Genomic DNA, 6,561 nt, shown 5'->3' on the forward strand with positions numbered 1-6,561 from the left:
CTGCCTAAAGTCCTATACTTAATGTACTGCCTAAAGTCCTATACTTAATGTAGTGCCTAAAGTCCTATACTTAATGTAGTGCATAAAGTCCTATACTTAATGTAGTGCATAAAGTCCTATACTTAATGTAGTGCATAAAGTCCTATACTTAATGTAGTGCATAAAGTCCTATACTTAATGTAGTGCATAAAGTCCTATACTTAATGTAGTGCCTAAAGTCCTATACTTAATGTACTGCCTAGAGTCCTATACTTAATGTAGTGCATAAAGTCCTATACTTAATGTAGTGCATAAAGTCCTATACTTAATGTAGTGCATAAAGTCCTATACTTAATGTAGTGCCTAAAGTCCTATACTTAATGTAGTGCATAAAGTCCTATACTTAATGTACTGCCTAAAGTCCTATACTTAATGTAGTGCATAAAGTCCTATACTTAATGTAGTGCATAAAGTCCTATACTTAATGTAGTGCATAAAGTCCTATACTTAATGTAGTGCATAAAGTCCTATACTTAATGTAGTGCATAAAGTCCTATACTTAATGTAGTGCATAAAGTCCTATACTTAATGTAGTGCATAAAGTCCTATACTTAATGTACTGCCTAGAGTCCTATACTTAATGTAGTGCATAAAGTCCTATACTTAATGTAGTGCATAAAGTCCTATACTTAATGTAGTGCCTAAAGTCCTATACTTAATGTAGTGCCTAAAGTCCTATACTTAATGTACTGCCTAGAGTCCTATACTTAATGTAGTGCATAAAGTCCTATACTTAATGTAGTGCATAAAGTCCTATACTTAATGTAGTGCATAAAGTCCTATACTTAATGTAGTGCCTAAAGTCCTATACTTAATGTAGTGCATAAAGTCCTATACTTAATGTACTGCCTAAAGTCCTATACTTAATGTAGTGCATAAAGTCCTATACTTAATGTAGTGCATAAAGTCCTATACTTAATGTAGTGCATAAAGTCCTATACTTAATGTACTGCCTAAAGTCCTATACTTAATGTAGTGCCTAAAGTCCTATACTTAATGTAGTGCATAAAGTCCTATACTTAATGTAGTGCATAAAGTCCTATACTTAATGTACTGCCTAGAGTCCTATACTTAATGTAGTGCATAAAGTCCTATACTTAATGTAGTGCATAAAGTCCTATACTTAATGTACTGCCTAGAGTCCTATACTTAATGTAGTGCCTAAAGTCCTATACTTAATGTAGTGCATAAAGTCCTATACTTAATGTACTGCCTAAAGTCCTATACTTAATGTAGTGCATAAAGTCCTATACTTAATGTAGTGCATAAAGTCCTATACTTAATGTACTGCCTAAAGTCCTATACTTAATGTACTGCCTAAAGTCCTATACTTAATGTACTGCCTAAAGTCCTATACTTAATGTACTGCCTAAAGTCCTATACTTAATGTACTGCCTAAAGTCATATACTTAATGTACTGCCTAAAGTCCTATACTTAATGTACTTCCTAGAGTCCTATACTTAATGTAGTGCCTAAAGTCCTATACTTAATGTACTGCCTAAAGTCCTATACTTAATGTACTGCCTAAAGTCCTATACTTAATGTACTGCCTAAAGTCCTATACTTAATGTACTGCCTAAAGTCCTATACTTAATGTACTGCCTAGAGTCCTATACTTAATGTACTGCCTAAAGTCCTATACTTAATGTAGTGCCTAAAGTCCTATACTTAATGTAGTGCATAAAGTTCTATACTTAATGTACTGCCTAAAGTCCTATACTTAATGTACTGCCTAAAGTCCTATACTTAATGTACTGCCTAAAGTCCTATACTTAATGTAGTGCCTAAAGTCCTATACTTAATGTAGTGCATAAAGTCCTATACTTAATGTACTGCCTAAAGTCCTATACTTAATGTAGTGCCTAAAGTCCTATACTTAATGTAGTGCATAAAGTCCTATACTTAATGTACTGCCTAAAGTCCTATACTTAATGTACTGCCTAAAGTCCTATACTTAATGTAGTGCATAAAGTCCTATACTTAATGTACTGCCTAAAGTCCTATACTTAATGTAGTGCATAAAGTCCTATACTTAATGTACTGCCTAAAGTCCTATACTTAATGTAGTGCATAAAGTCCTATACTTAATGTACTGCCTAAAGTCCTATACTTAATGTAGTGCCTAAAGTCCTATACTTAATGTACTGCCTAAAGTCCTATACTTAATGTACTGCCTAAAGTCCTATACTTAATGTACTGCCTAAAGTCCTATACTTAATGTAGTGCCTAAAGTCCTATACTTAATGTACTGCCTAGAGTCCTATACTTAATGTAGTGCCTAAAGTCCTATACTTAATGTACTGCATAAAGTCCTATACTTAATGTAGTGCATAAAGTCCTATACTTAATGTAGTGCCTAAAGTCCTATACTTAATGTACTGCCTAGAGTCCTATACTTAATGTACTGCCTAAAGTCCTATACTTAATGTACTGCCTAAAGTCCTATACTTAATGTACTGCCTAAAGTCCTATACTTAATGTACTTCCTAGAGTCCTATACTTAATGTAGTGCATAAAGTCCTATACTTAATGTACTGCCTAAAGTCCTATACTTAATGTACTGCCTAAAGTCCTATACTTAATGTACTGCATAAAGTCCTATACTTAATGTAGTGCCTAAAGTCCTATACTTAATGTAGTGCATAAAGTCCTATACTTAATGTAGTGCATAAAGTCCTATACTTAATGTAGTGCCTAAAGTCCTATACTTAATGTACTGCATAAAGTCCTATACTTAATGTACTGCATAAAGTCCTATACTTAATGTACTTCCTAGAGTCCTATACTTAATGTAGTGCCTAAAGTCCTATACTTAATGTAGTGCATAAAGTCCTATACTTAATGTACTGCCTAGAGTCCTATACTTAATGTACTGCCTAAAGTCCTATACTTAATGTACTGCCTAAAAAAGTCCTATACTTAATGTAGTGCATAAAGTCCTATACTTAATGTAGTGCATAAAGTCCTATACTTAATGTACTGCCTAAAGTCCTATACTTAATGTAGTGCATAAAGTCCTATACTTAATGTACTGCCTAAAGTCCTATACTTAATGTAGTGCATAAAGTCCTATACTTAATGTAGTGCATAAAGTCCTATAGTTAATGTAGTGCCTAAAGTCCTATACTTAATGTACTTCCTAGAGTCCTATACTTAATGTAGTGCATAAAGTCCTATACTTAATGTACTGCCTAAAGTCCTATACTTAATGTACTGCCTAAAGTCCTATACTTAATGTACTTCCTAGAGTCCTATACTTAATGTAGTGCATAAAGTCCTATACTTAATGTACTGCCTAAAGTCCTATACTTAATGTACTGCCTAAAGTCCTATACTTAATGTACTGCATAAAGTCCTATACTTAATGTAGTGCCTAAAGTCCTATACTTAATGTACTGCATAAAGTCCTATACTTAATGTACTGCCTAAAGTCCTATACTTAATGTACTGCCTAAAGTCCTATACTTAATGTACTGCATAAAGTCCTATACTTAATGTAGTGCCTAAAGTCCTATACTTAATGTAGTGCATAAAGTCCTATACTTAATGTACTGCCTAGAGTCCTATACTTAATGTAGTGCATAAAGTCCTATACTTAATGTAGTGCATAAAGTCCTATACTTAATGTACTGCCTAGAGTCCTATACTTAATGTACTGCCTAAAGTCCTATACTTAATGTACTGCCTAAAAAAGTCCTATACTTAATGTAGTGCATAAAGTCCTATACTTAATGTAGTGCATAAAGTCCTATACTTAATGTACTGCCTAAAGTCCTATACTTAATGTAGTGCATAAAGTCCTATACTTAATGTACTGCCTAAAGTCCTATACTTAATGTAGTGCATAAAGTCCTATACTTAATGTAGTGCATAAAGTCCTATAGTTAATGTAGTGCCTAAAGTCCTATACTTAATGTAGTGCATAAAGTCCTATACTTAATGTACTGCCTAAAGTCCTATACTTAATGTAGTGCATAAAGTCCTATACTTAATGTAGTGCATAAAGTCCTATACTTAATGTAGTGCATAAAGTCCTATACTTAATGTAGTGCATAAAGTCCTATACTTAATGTACTGCCTAAAGTCCTATACTTAATGTAGTGCATAAAGTCCTATACTTAATGTACTGCCTAAAGTCCTATACTTAATGTAGTGCATAAAGTCCTATACTTAATGTAGTGCATAAAGTCCTATACTTAATGTAGTGCATAAAGTCCTATACTTAATGTAGTGCATAAAGTCCTATACTTAATGTAGTGCCTAAAGTCCTATACTTAATGTAGTGCCTAAAGTCCTATACTTAATGTAGTGCCTAAAGTCCTATACTTAATGTAGTTCCTAAAGTCCTATACTTAATGTAGTGCCTAAAGTCCTATACTTAATGTAGTGCCTAAAGTCCTATACTTAATGTAGTGCCTAAAGTCCTATACTTAATGTAGTTCCTAAAGTCCTATACTTAATGTAGTGCCTAAAGTCCTATACTTAATGTAGTGCATAAAGTCCTATACTTAATGTACTGCCTAAAGTCCTATACTTAATGTAGTGCATAAAGTCCTATACTTAATGTAGTGCATAAAGTCCTATACTTAATGTAGTGCCTAAAGTCCTATACTTAATGTAGTGCATAAAGTCCTATACTTAATGTAGTGCCTAAAGTCCTATACTTAATGTAGTGCCTAAAGTCCTATACTTAATGTAGTGCCTAAAGTCCTATACTTAATGTAGTTCCTAAAGTCCTATACTTAATGTAGTGCCTAAAGTCCTATACTTAATGTAGTGCATAAAGTCCTATACTTAATGTAGTGCCTAAAGTCCTATACTTAATGTACTGCATAAAGTCCTATACTTAATGTAGTGCCTAAAGTCCTATACTTAATGTAGTGCCTAAAGTCCTATACTTAATGTACTGCCTAAAGTCCTATACTTAATGTACTGCCTAAAGTCCTATACTTAATGTAGTGCCTAAAGTCCTATACTTAATGTACTGCCTAAAGTCCTATACTTAATGTACTGCATAAAGTCCTATACTTAATGTACTGCCTAAAGTCCTATACTTAATGTAGTGCATAAAGTCCTATACTTAATGTACTGCATAAAGTCCTATACTTAATGTAGTGCATAAAGTCCTATACTTAATGTACTGCCTAGAGTCCTATACTTAATGTACTGCCTAAAGTCCTATACTTAATGTACTGCCTAAAAAAGTCCTATACTTAATGTAGTGCATAAAGTCCTATACTTAATGTAGTGCATAAAGTCCTATACTTAATGTACTGCCTAAAGTCCTATACTTAATGTAGTGCATAAAGTCCTATACTTAATGTACTGCCTAAAGTCCTATACTTAATGTAGTGCATAAAGTCCTATACTTAATGTAGTGCATAAAGTCCTATAGTTAATGTAGTGCCTAAAGTCCTATACTTAATGTAGTGCCTAAAGTCCTATACTTAATGTAGTGCCTAAAGTCCTATACTTAATGTAGTGCCTAAAGTCCTATACTTAATGTAGTTCCTAAAGTCCTATACTTAATGTAGTGCCTAAAGTCCTATACTTAATGTAGTGCCTAAAGTCCTATACTTAATGTAGTGCCTAAAGTCCTATACTTAATGTAGTTCCTAAAGTCCTATACTTAATGTAGTGCCTAAAGTCCTATACTTAATGTAGTGCATAAAGTCCTATACTTAATGTACTGCCTAAAGTCCTATACTTAATGTAGTGCATAAAGTCCTATACTTAATGTAGTGCATAAAGTCCTATACTTAATGTAGTGCCTAAAGTCCTATACTTAATGTACTGCCTAAAGTCCTATACTTAATGTACTGCCTAAAGTCCTATACTTAATGTACTGCCTAAAGTCCTATACTTAATGTAGTGCATAAAGTCCTATACTTAATGTAGTGCATAAAGTCCTATACTTAATGTAGTGCATAAAGTCCTATACTTAATGTAGTGCCTAAAGTCCTATACTTAATGTACTGCCTAAAGTCCTATACTTAATGTACTGCCTAAAGTCCTATACTTAATGTAGTGCCTAAAGTCCTATACTTAATGTAGTGCATAAAGTCCTATACTTAATGTAGTGCCTAAAGTCCTATACTTAATGTAGTTCCTAAAGTCCTATACTTAATGTAGTGCCTAAAGTCCTATACTTAATGTAGTGCATAAAGTCCTATACTTAATGTAGTGCCTAAAGTCCTATACTTAATGTACTGCATAAAGTCCTATACTTAATGTACTGCCTAAAGTCCTATACTTAATGTAGTGCCTAAAGTCCTATACTTAATGTAGTGCATAAAGTCCTATACTTAATGTAGTGCATAAAGTCCTATACTTAATGTACTGCCTAAAGTCCTATACTTAATGTACTGCCTAAAGTCCTATACTTAATGTAGTGCCTAAAGTCCTATACTTAATGTACTGCCTAAAGTCCTATACTTAATGTAGTTCCTAAAGTCCTATACTTAATGTAGTGCCTAAAGTCCTATACTTAATGTAGTGCATAAAGTCCTATACTTAATGTA

This window comes from Protomyctophum bolini (genome assembly GCF_963924005.1).
Source record: "Protomyctophum bolini genome assembly, chromosome: 11".
NCBI lineage: Eukaryota > Metazoa > Chordata > Actinopteri > Myctophiformes > Myctophidae > Protomyctophum > Protomyctophum bolini.